This window comes from Lineus longissimus, chromosome 12 (genome assembly GCF_910592395.1).
Source record: "Lineus longissimus chromosome 12, tnLinLong1.2, whole genome shotgun sequence".
Lineage (NCBI taxonomy): Eukaryota > Metazoa > Nemertea > Pilidiophora > Heteronemertea > Lineidae > Lineus > Lineus longissimus.
Genome location: NC_088319.1, coordinates 9,059,745 through 9,073,241, shown reverse-complemented (window position 1 = coordinate 9,073,241; position 13,497 = coordinate 9,059,745).

The window sequence follows — 13,497 nt, the reverse complement described above, 5'->3', positions numbered from 1 at the left end:
TGTCAAAGTATGGAGACAACCTGGGGACATGTTTTATACTGTGCCAACAGAAGACTCTGTCACAACTTGCTGTCAAAGTATGGAGACAACGTGGTGACATGTTCTACACTTTGCCAACAGAAGACTCTGTCACAACTTGCTGTCAAAGTATGGAGACAACGTGGCGACATGTTTTATACTGTGCCAACAGAAGACTTTGTCACAACTTGCTGTCAAAGTATGGAGACAATGTGGCGACATGTTCTATACCGTGCCAACAGAAGACTCTGTCACAACTTGCTGTCAAAGTATGGAGACAACGTGGCGACATGTTCTTCAATTTGCCAACAGAAGACTCTGTCACAACTTGCTGTCAAAGTATGGAGACAACGTGGCGACATGTTTTATACTGTGCCAACAGAAGACTTTGTCACAACTTGCTGTCAAAGTATGGAGACAACGTGGCGACATGTTTTATACTGTGCCAACAGAAGACTTTGTCACAACTTGCTGTCAAAGTATGGAGACAATGTGGCGACATGTTCTATACCGTGCCAACAGAAGACTCTGTCACAACTTGCTGACAAAGTATGGAGACAACGTGGCGACATGTTCTTCAATTTGCCAACAGAAGACTCTGTCACAACTTGCTGTCAAAGTATGGAGACAACGTGGCGACATGTTTTATACTGTGCCAACAGAAGACTTTGTCACAACTTGCTGTCAAAGTATGGAGACAACGTGGCGACATGTTCTATACCGTGCCAACAGAAGACTCTGTCACAACTTGCTGTCAAAGTATGGAGACAACGTGGCGACATGTTCTTCACTTTGCCAACAGAAGACTCTGTCACAACTTGCTGTCAAAGTATGGAGACAACGTGGCGACATGTTTTATACTGTGCCAACAGAAGACTTTGTCACAACTTGCTGTCAAAGTATGGAGACAACGTGGCGACATGTTCTACACTTTGCCAACAGAAGACTTTGTCACAACTTGCTGTCAAAGTATGGAGACAACGTGGCGACATGTTTTATACTGTGCCAACAGAAGACTCTGTCACAACTTGCTGTCAAAGTATGGAGACAACGTGGTGACATGTTCTACACTTTGCCAACAGAAGACTCTGTCACAACTTGCTGTCAAAGTATGGAGACAACGTGGCGACATGTTCTATACCGTGCCAACAGAAGACTCTGTCACAACTTGCTGTCAAAGTATGGAGACAACGTGGCGACATGTTCTTCACTTTGCCAACAGAAGACTCTGTCACAACTTGCTGTCAAAGTATGGAGACAACGTGGCGACATGTTTTATACTGTGCCAACAGAAGACTTTGTCACAACTTGCTGTCAAAGTATGGAGACAACGTGGCGACATGTTTTATACTGTGCCAACAGAAGACTTTGTCACAACTTGCTGTCAAAGTATGGAGACAATGTGGCGACATGTTCTACACTGTGCCAACTGGAGACATTGTCACAACTTGCTGTCAAAGTATGGAGACAACGTGGCGACATGTTTTATACTGTGCCAACAGAAGACTTTGTCACAACTTGCTGTCAAAGTATGGAGACAGCGTGGCGACATGTTTTATACTGTGCCAACAGAAGACTTTGTCACAACTTGCTGTCAAAGTATGGAGACAACGTGGCGACATGTTTTATACTGTGCCAACAGAAGACTTTGTCACAACTTGCTGTCAAAGTATGGAGACAATGTGGCGACATGTTCTACACTGTGCCAACTGGAGACATTGTCACAACTTGCTGTCAAAGTATGGAGACAACGTGGCGACATGTTCTACACTTTGCCAACAGAAGACTTTGTCACAACTTGCTGTCAAAGTATGGAGACAACGTGGCGACATGTTTTATACTGTGCCAACAGAAGACTTTGTCACAACTTGCTGTCATAGTATGGAGACAACGTGGCGACATGTTCTACACTTTGCCAACAGAAGACAATGTCACATCTGCTGTCAAAGTATGGAAACAACGTGGCGACATGTTCTACACTTTGCCAACAGAAGACTTTGTCACAACTTGCTGTCAAAGTATGGAGACAACGTGGCGACATGTTTTATACTGTGCCAACAGAAGACTTTGTCACAACTTGCTGTCAAAGTATGGAAACAACGTGGCGACATGTTCTACACTGTGCCAACTGGAGACATTGTCACAACTTGCTGTCAAAGTATGGAGACAACGTGGCGACATGTTCTACACTTTGCCAACAGAAGACTTTGTCACAACTTGCTGTCAAAGTATGGAGACAACGTGGCGACATGTTTTATACTGTGCCAACAGAAGACTTTGTCACAACTTGCTGTCAAAGTATGGAGACAACGTGGCGACATGTTCTACACTTTGCCAACAGAAGACATTGTCACAACTTGCTGTCAAAGCATGGTGACAAGGTGACTGTGCCAACTGGAGACATTGTCACAACTTGCTGTTGAAGTAAGGAGAGAACGATGCAACATGTTCTCCCTGCAGCAGCTACACAACATGTGGTCTAATCATGGATGGAGATAGGCACACATGGTGTCAAAACCTGCCATGTTTGAATAACAAGACACCGTTACAACTATTTCGGCAATGTGTCACAATCTACTAATGCTCTCTACATCACTACTTGATGTCACACCTCAAGTGAGAATACATGGTGACAATTTATCTGTCTTCTCACTCAACCAAAGGACATATGGCTGGGAGGTAGGAGATTTAGCACTGTCGCATCAAAAGCTTGCCCAGTCATAAGCTTATAACGTGAGTATCAAAACCAAATGCTCAAAAGAACCTCCATGAAAGTTTTAAGCCGTTTTTGTAGCTCATTTTTGGCACTCAAAACTATTTCTTGGTGACGACTGGAACCCAGTTGACAGTGTTTTCTCTGGGTAACATTTCCATCTCTCCATGGGGGGTATCAGTTTTATACTGTAAAGCAAGAGGCAGTGCTACAATCTGCTATTATGTAACAGAGACAATTCATTCACTGTCAGAACCTTACTTACTTCCTGATTTTCTAAGACATTCCTGAAATTGGCCTCTGCTGTACTAGCAGAGAATGTCATAACCTGCTGTCTTGTTATGGAGAGATTGCATGTGGCAATATTGTCCTCATTTGTTCCAGCACCAGGACACAAGTGAGATGGATCTTCTTCCGCACGACTGTCCTTTGATGAACAGAAGACAAAGCTTTTGGCAGGAGCTCGCATCACCAAAAACAGAGCTATGGGAAACTGAACAGCAGCCAAAAGCTAATTCTAAGATAATGTTCATACCTTTTGTCTCCTTATGAGAGACATTATGGCAATATCAAGCTCTGTATTATAACAAGATATCAGAATACAGCGTTAGAAACTGATGTTCATTTGTAATTATGGCAACATTGTATAGACAACATTCTCTTCTGCACCAGCTCATCCTGGAAATACCAGTCAGTTGCAAACATGTTCCGAGTGTTGACCCAAAGTTCAGGATGGTACGTACCAGCCAGACAGTCTGTTGCAACCCATTTGTGAATTTGAAGACAATCGCCAATTGGTATAGAGGAGAACGATGTTACCTTTGTTCTCTACTGTACCAAAGGAGACATTGTCTCATGATCTGCACCTGGTAATACAGATTGTCCCACTATCATGGTCATGTGACACCTCAAGTGAGAATCTCTGAATCAAAACGTTCATTCACATGTTCATGTGCCAGTTTCATCTGTCTCTGTACATTTCATCGCGTGACTGTGCTAGTGCTTGCTAGTGTGTGACTGGAGTGCGTGACTTGGGGGGTGGGACCTCAATCAGTCACCCTCAATGGCGGGTGGTCGCCATATTCTGAAACCATTGTAGAAAGATTCTCACTTCTATTTGGGAGATCGAGTGTCCCCAATCTGCCAAATACTGTCAAAGGCTGTGTCAAAGTCTTGTATGTGATCTGCTTTGACACAAGTGTAGGAAATTGTGGTCTAACACCTACACTAAGCTATTTGCATGAGCTTAAAGGGGGACTATAGGCAGGAGCACAGGTGACCAATATACACAGTAATGGTCCTGGGTCATGTCAGATTCAGCACTAAATATATTCCTCGTACAAACGCTAATCATTTCGACATACTGTGAGATGTGAGAGACCCCTATTGGCGACTTGATGTTACTTTATCTTGCCTACCAAGCTGCTGCCTATATTGTCCCTTTAAGGCATGCAAAGGTGCACAAAATGGCCTTCAAGGTGTTTTCATATACAGGGTGATCGAAAAAAAGACAACCCATGACATTTCAAAAAAGTTTTTTGAGGTTTCAGATTCAGATCTGGTGCATACTGTATCTGGTAGATACCTGAACTTCACACATAGTTTCAAGCCTGGTGCTCAGACTTTGTGGTAATATTGAAACTTAGTGTAGGGTTCATGCATCCACTGGAGATAATATGCACCAGACCTGGACCTGAAACCTCAGTATCAAGGATGATTTTTATGGGTTGCATTTTTTGGATCACCCAGTAGTTTATGATAAAATCACAATTGATCAAGTGATGAATTCTAAAACACCTGGATTAAGAATGAACTGCACTTTACGATGTTAATTCACTATGCGCCAACGAAGCCTCATGAATTCAGCGGTTATGGTTTGGCAACTATAACCGCTTGGTTTGGTGAAAAATATGGAAGCAGTCAAAAAGCATTTAAAATGACATTTTTCGCTATTTAATTTGAGATGTTTTAGAATAGAAATTGGTATAGAGGAAAAAAAACTCACTGTCCGTATTGATTGTCCTACCAAAACCGCTCGAGTGGACCTAAACTGTTGGCCAAAACCTCAGCTAAACCTCGGATTTGGTCTACATTTCACTACTCCACCCTTGCGGTTTTTTTGAGCCAACCACCACCTCCTGTTTAGTATCAATCCCTTAAATCAAGTGATGAACTGATGAAATCAGATTATCATCAATTAATGGACAAAAACTTTTTATAATATTTTAAAATGAATCAGCTGGATACAAGTCAAAGAAGTCAGAACCTAGTATAAAATAACAGATCTGTGAAAGGGCTAAACACAATATACTTAGTTATTTAGGCTGAAATTCTTTATCAAGAAAATCCCTTTAATCCTTACATCACTGCATTACAAAACATCTGTACAAAACTTACACATCAGTTCTGTACCGTTAAGAGTCAGAAGTCTGGCACTCTCACCAGGATGCCACCATGCTCTACCTCCAGTCGATGGCAAAAGTACATTGGTGAATATAGTCGACACCACCTAAGGGTTAATTTCACATACAAACAATTCTAAATTTGGACTCAAGAGATTTGAACTTGGAACGTAAAGCACAGATATTATCACACCTTTATCATCTTATTCAGAGAATGCTTCTAAGAAGCATTGAAGTTGCAGGCACATTTATAATGCAGACTAGCTAACATTACTTTCAATAAGCCATGGCTCCAGTCCACAGTGATAAGGACGAATTTGACAGTTCCGGTCTCGATGAGCTTACATATTTCTGATTTGTTTCGTTCCAAGATATCACTTCCACAGTCAAAGAGCTCTGAGCATCATGGTTTGCCTGATAATGAGTGTTATAACTGACCACGACCGAGAGGGTATCAGTTGTCTGAGGTACATCTTTTAGCAGGTATTAGCATACAAAAACAAAGGGAACTTGGGGTGGCTAGTTTGGCTAGATCAACTCAAAGTTTGGCTGTCTTGTTCTGATGTAACACCATGATTACTTTACACAGGTGCTGACATAAGCTTTGTGGCAATGGCTCTTCACCAGCATACCATACACTCACATCCCTCGAGTAACAAATGGGTAAAAGTGACATTTACTGCTTCACTCCCAAACATGTAAAATGAAAAATCCTTCTAAAAATTATTTCAAAGTTCACCTTATGACATGTACCCCATCAGAAGATGTTGGGTTTTGGATACAATAAGTTCCAAGCAAAACTCCCACCTTTATGATACTTCTTTAGGAAAAACTCAATATGGTGTGTAATAGTGTCTGTGCAGCTTTTTCCAATAACATTATGAGTGTGGTTTTGATTCAGCATCACCATGCCTTGCAAATATGTCAATCTTAAAGCCACCTTTGCGTGCCCTCTCAAGGACACTCATTGCCCTTTCCTTGGGGTCCCACTCTTCAGCCGCCAGGATGATGTCATCTTGCATCTTTTGGAGCAATTTCTCCCGACGTTTTGCTTTCCTCTGTGCCAACCTCATATAAGTAAATTTCATGCGTTTGCGTAATTTCTTTAACTTATGCCTATTCATGTGGCGCCGCCTATATTTCAGTACATTTTTAGCATGCTTTTCAATAATAATACCTCCCACAGAATTCTGCTTCGTAGGAGGATCTTCAATAACCTTTTGAACAGAATCAATCGATGGAACAAATATTTCAAGCTTGTGCTGGAAAATTGCTGGCAATTCGATACTCCTTTTAGTGCACGGATCAAGAATTGAAACGGACAAGTTTGATTTGTTAACAGTCGGTAAGGTGTACTCCTTGTCAGTTATTGAGGCTTGTAGATGATTCATGTATCCGAGGGATGGAGAATGCCACGGTTTCGATGGACAGGATCCTAAGGATTGTAGTTTTGGTATCTGTGATAATGTCACTGGGCCGACTGGCCCAACTGGAGTCTGGAGGTTGTGATATTTTGCTGAAATGGAATCAAAATCATTAGCAATGGGCCGGGTAGAGCCATTGGTCTTATCTGTAACTTCGGATTGATTTCAAGGGAAATGACCCGAATTTTAGAGCAGATCTGCCATTGATGACATCATTGGTGCAAAATCTCTTTTTTACCTTGATTCAAATGAAAAGTCTTAGGGCCATTGTGCTCACCGTATAGATATTTGGTTGTTCTGAATTCATCCTGGTTAAGAAACATGCTACATGTATATAGGTCAAATCAAAATCGATATGACATGTGATGTATCGTTGCTTAAGTACCTACCATAAAAATATTTTAAAATACCATTGAAAACAAGTCATTAATAAACGAGTTATTGCACTTTTGACCTTTTCAGTTTTGGCTCCCTGGTGACCAAGTCAAGAATCATATTGGACCGAAATTTGGTGTTGGAGGTTATAATTTATATGGCGTAGGGAGTCATGTGTACGAAATTTCAAGTTCATCACTTAAGCGGTTAAGAAATGTGCCCTAGTTGAACTCAAACAGCCAATTTATGCAATTTGACCTCTGTGACCTTGAAAATTAGGTCAAATTAAAAACCCGGATGATATGTGATGTATCTTTGCTAGGAGAACCTACCATTAAGATTTTATTGAATTTGAAGATGACTCACTAATAAGCGAGATATTGCACTTTTTACCTTTTTTAGCTTTTGCCCCAGGTGGCCAAGTCGAGAGTCAGATTGAAGTGAAATTCAGTGTCCGATGTTATATGATGTAGGGAGTCATGTGTACCAAATTCCAAATTCATTGTCAACGGTCACCTGACCTGGGGGTCCTGTGTACAAAGTTTCAAGTTCATAGCTTTAGCGGTTAAGAAAAGTGCCACTGTTTTAGAAACAGGATACAGATGACGATGGACGACGGACACTGCGCTGTTGATAGACTCCCCTATGGTGAGCCAAAAAACATGCTTGTTTTTTTTATAAATTTTAGTCTAAGATCATACAAGGGGATCTAAAAAATACAAATTGGTAGAAATTGGTCGCCGGGAAAATTATTTTTTCATTTCTCTCTGTGTGTCAAAAACGGTCGTTGGGACTTTCATTTTTTTCCACTTTCCGGAAATGACCCCAGGCGGATTCGTAATCCAACAAATGAAATGAAACGGCCAAGGGCCATTCTGCTCACCGTAAGTATTTTTAGTAGACAGTTACAGAAAGTGCTACAGTATGTAGCCAAAAATTGTTGTCTTCATTTTTAACTTTGACCTCAGTGACCCTGACAGGTAGGTCAAATAACAAACCAGGGTGATATGTGATGTAGACACATCCACCTGACCATAACAATTTCATCACTCATTACACTACAGCAATCGGCAAAAAACGATTTCCAAGATGGCCGCCTAATTAAATCTATGGCACCAAATAAATCAAAAAATGAAGAAAATGTAAGATAGAACTCAGAAAAGAAAAAAGGAAAAGATGAAAAATAAAAACATTTTTGGCTGTCCTTGACCGGGGTTTGAACTTACAACCTTTGGATTGCCACAATACGAGGAAAAACCCACAAAACATGCAATTTCGGCCATATTTGAATTCCGATCTGGCTGAAACTTGGCATACAAATCGTGGCTTCTTAGATGCATCATTACACAAAATTAAAACTCTTTACATTGAACAACGACAAAACGTACCAAGAACGGTAAAGTTTTCAACTTTGACCTCTGTGAACTTGAAAGGTGGGTCAAATCAAAAACCCGTAAGATATGTGATGTATCCTTGCTAGAAGTACCTACCATGAAACTTTTATCAAAAACAAATCAGTAATAAGCGAGAAATCACACTTTTTGAGTTTTGAGTTTGGGCCCCCTGGTGGCCAAGTCAATAATCAGACCGAACCAAAATTCAGTGTAAAAGGTCAACTGACCTAGGGGGTCATTTGTTCAAAGTTTCAAGTTCATAACTGTTGCGGTTGAGAAACGTGCCATAGTTACACTCAAACGGCAAATTTACGCCATTTGACCTCTGCGACCTTAAAAAGTAGGTCAAATCCGAAAAATCGTGCAACATCTGAGGTAACCTTGCTAGGGGTCCCTGCCATAAAAATTTCATCAAAAACAATTTGCTAATAAGCAGGCTATTGCACTTCTTACTTTTTCTGTTTTGGCCCCCTGGTGGCAAAGTCAAGAATCAGATCAGGCTGAAATTCAGCACCAGAGGTTATCTGATATAGGGGGTTATATGTACCAAGTTTCAAGCTCATAGCTTTGGTAGTTGAGAAACGTGCCATAGTTACACTCAAACGGCCAATTCACGCCATTTGACCTCTGCGACCTTGAAAAGTAGATCAAATTAAAAACCTGTAAGATATATGATGTATCCTTGCTATGAGTACCTACCACAAAAGTTTTATCGAAAACAAGTCACTAATAAGCGAGATATCACACTTTTTAGATATCCACATTTGGCCCCCTGGTGGCCAAGTAGAGAATCAGATCAGACAGAAATTTAGTGTCACGGGTCATCTGACCTAGGGGGTCATGTGTACAAAGTTTGAAGTTCATAGGCCTAGCAGTTAAAAACGTGCCACTGTTTTTGAACTAGGATACGACGGACGACGACGACGACGACGACGACGGACGACGGACACTGCGGTATTGTATAGACTTCCCTACGGTGAGCCAAAAATGTGACCTAATGTTCAGATGCCATAGGTCTATGCATCGACTTTCAAAGAAATGAAAACATGATAACTCAAGTTATCTCTCAATAAATGTACGAATAACATCGATTGTATTAATTCCTAACATGCAAGGTCCATGTCCCAAAACTCCTTTGTAACAGAGTTCTACATGTAGTTTAATTGAACTTGGATGTACAAATAAATAAGATCAAACTACAACTTCTTTTTGTGGATTGTAGTTGATATCTGCCTATCTATTGAATTTTCACTCTGGAATGAATTGTTGTCTGGCTACTAACCCTGGTGACATTCAATGGAGCTGGATGGCAGCCATATTTGTTTCAGAGGAGATGAAATCTTCGATGGTTTTCTCATCAGACACCTGATACTTCCTAGACTAAGCATTCTTTACACTGAAATGAAAAATGGAAGATATTTATAGTCCATTTGTAATTGTTTTGTCCACATGGTTTGGGCAAAGCCTGTACCAGCAGTGCGAGGAGAACATCCCTCGCACAGAATTTTTTTTAAATACCCCAACCTCTAGATGCTATTTTAGGCAGAGTTCGAAGCACACCTTCTTGCCAATACTTCGGTATGAGACCGTTTCATTGCACAGTGCAATGTAAAGTAAAAACGTCCGGCTTGGTTGAGCTTTGCCAAGAATTCTCCCACAACACATTTTAGAGTTTTCCCCCCCGAGAAGAACATTCGATCTCCTCTCGAAACTTGTTCTTCACAGACGATTCCACATCTTTTAAGGATGCGTTAACCAGCATAAATCGGAGCATGGCAATGGTTTTGCATGACAATGAAGTCACGTGTGATGATTACTGACAGAAATTGGCGAGTTGGACCTGCCAAGCGCGTGATTTCAGAGGCTGTGCCAAATATGGTCACTGTGACGTTACTATTTCATTCATCACTGGACATGGCTCGAGTTGTTTGACCAATCAGGAAGATGGGTGGTAGAGACATGAATACATTATGTGGATAGCAAATAAATTATTGATTTTTGTTTTGAAGTGTAGACTACGGCATGGCCGTTGGAAAAAGAGAGCAGGTTTCCCATTTCGTCAGTTAGTGGGCAATTAGGAAAATGACTTTGGGGCTGATGAAAGGATGTAGAAAGGTGCGCTCTGGATGGGACCACACCCCCCCCCCCAGTTTTTATTGCAGGAAAAAAGGCCAGATTTCCGGAAAACTCACATGCCTGTTTCTTTAAAGTTCACTCAATTTTACACTCAAATGGCCAATTTATGCCATTGGACCTCTGTGACCTTGAAAAACAGGTCAAATCAAAATCCTCTATGATATGTGATGTATCCTTGCAGGAAGTACCCACAATAAAGTTTTGATCAAAAGTAAGTGACTAATAAGAGAGATATCACCCTTTTTAGGATTTCCGTTTTGGCCCCCTGATGGCCAAGTCAAGAATCAGATCAGACAGAAATTCAGTGTCGGAGGTCACCTGAGGTCACCTTCGTCCTGTGTACAAAGTTTCAAGTTTATAGCTCTAGAGGTAAAGAAACGTGCCAATGATTTTGAAACAGGATACCGACGATGATAGACATTGTTTAGACTCCCCAACGGTGAGCCAAAATTCTTCAGCAAAGTCTAACGGTCATTTGGAGGGTCCCGCGGATAGGCCAAATTTTGTTTCTGGATATCTCTCTTTGGCTTTGCACATGAGTAGATGGACGCAAACAAATAAAATAACCTAAACATTTCATCAAGTTTGGCCGAGAAATAAACTTTACAGAGCAGATGATACAAACAAATGCATACCAAAACAGCAAGTAATTGTATGGACTAAAATGAAAAAAAGTTTGGTTTTGACCTTGATGTGACACCAAAATCTGAAAAGGAGTTTGCCCTCTAGGACCCCAAACGATGCGAACATGTCATTTACAAATGAACTATACATTCAGTTTGTAGCTGAGTACTCTTTGGACTTGCAAAGTCCTAAATCTCTGAATGAAATGTCCCAGGGACACTGTGCTCACATGGAGAAACATATGAGGTACATGGTGTGAATGAATGAATGTTCCTAACTATTTTTCGCCAGGCAACGAACTATGATCGTCAGATCCAAGTGCTTAAATTGTCATTGGCGATATGGTGAGCAGGTAGCGCATTCCCTGCTAGGCCTCAAAAAGGTTGGTCCCTCTGATGTTCAATTTGACAAATTGGTGTTTTGTTTCGCCTGCTGGGGCTATTGTTTGCTTTCCGTGGAACAGGTGAGGATTGCGGACTCCGAAAATCTGAGGGTGATTCCTAAATTTGAGGGTAATTGACGGCGGATCACAGCTGATGGCTTCGGATTGCCACGGTTTGAGGTGATGGTTATATCCAAGCAGCAATGTAGAACTAGCACTTCTTTAGTCAACCGAAGACCTTTTTTGGGCCGTGATTCAGGCATGCATGATGAATGGGAATTGTAAACACGTTCTGAAGTGGACCTGTCCTGGCCATGTAAGACCTCGAATCCATATTATTTGGAGACAATCATTTGTCTATCAACAAGGGCATGGCCTAAAGTTGTACATTAAGTCCGACAATAATACAAATTGTGACGTCCAACAATCGATATGCTCAAATTGAAATGCTCACGACAAAATTAATACGAGGTCACAGATAAAATCACAATATGCAATAACAATAAAACACCGAGACTCTTTTAACTGTTATGAATACTAGCATTGTAACCTTACATTGTAGGGAGCTCTAAAGCGAGCTTTATGGTTAAGGGTCGAATGTGTGTGTGTATACCGTCAACGAAAAAAACTTGACCCGGTTGACCGGAACCAGAAAACCTCTGCACCCAGGTGACATTTTTGCACGCGAATCGTATACGCTAATGCACAGCAATTTACCTGGGGAGAGATTTTCTTTTTCCAAACAATTCAGCGGGACGCTACGATGTTTACGCAGAGAAGCCGCTGTTCGGTTGAAGATTTCGTCAAAACAGGGCCGAATCAAAGTGTAACGATACCCTGGGGCGAATCGAAATGCATTAAACAACAAGCTGCATCGCTGCCAGAGATTACTTTTCTCTTTCCGCGACGAAATCGTGCTTTGAACTGGCAAAATTCCGCAAAAGATTTTCCGTCTGCTAACTTTTCCGTAGTTTCAAGCGCACCAACATGATCGGTCCGGGGCTGCCCGTTTCGACGACGATTTCGTCAATATCATGGGGTGTGACAATATGTCGACGGTCTGGTTCCATTAATAATGCAATAATCTTGAAAGTACATTGGTCTCAATGTCTATTTCTCCGTTTCTATGACAAAATCCTACCTTGAAACCTGAAACCACTCGTCCACAACACAAGCCATTTCTATTTTCAGAAAGCGCATGCGCACTAACTCAAACGCACGCGCTGACCTCAGGTCTCACTAGCCGGTGCGGAGGCCAGGCCTACTTGCCTCCAAAAATGACGCGACGTCATTTCATGCATACCCCTGTTCCAGCGGCTGTAGACTTGACAGTACCTTACTCTCACACAAACCTATACATTTCTGAATAGCTTGTCTCTTGAAGAATACATCTGACCAAGTTTCAACGTCGTCTAGACTTACAGTCATGCATAGACTGATGTAGCACAATGCATGAGACACCCTGTATATACATATGTATAACGCAAATTTGAAAAATTTCACCTCTATGCCTTATAACTTCAAGATTAACACCTGATCACCACTGGCTAGTGAGACCTCAAACTATTCAGGACGGGGGGGGTCGGCTAAGGTGTTTTTGAATTAGAATATAAATCTTAATTACACTTGGGTCTTGGGATCATTATGCTTATCTCCGGGCAAAAATACCTATCCTTCTCCTGTTGTGTTTAGTTTCCCACATTCTCCCCACTTATTTTCTATACTGCGACAGCGTCTATTGGGTCAACTGCCATGATGGCATCATCCTAACTATATCCCCCCTCTCCCACCCACCAACTACTCACCATCAATCATTGACATTGTGTACTAGCCAACTGCTTCTTCGGTCAACTGTCATGATGGCATCATCCTAACTATATACCCCCCCCCCCACCACCACCACCACCACCCCCACCACCACCACCCGAGTCTTCTCGCTCACCAGCCCTATTAACGAAGAGCTCCCTATCAAGGCCTGAGCCTTCCTCATATTAGGAGAGTAAACCAATTTAGTTAAAATACAATGATC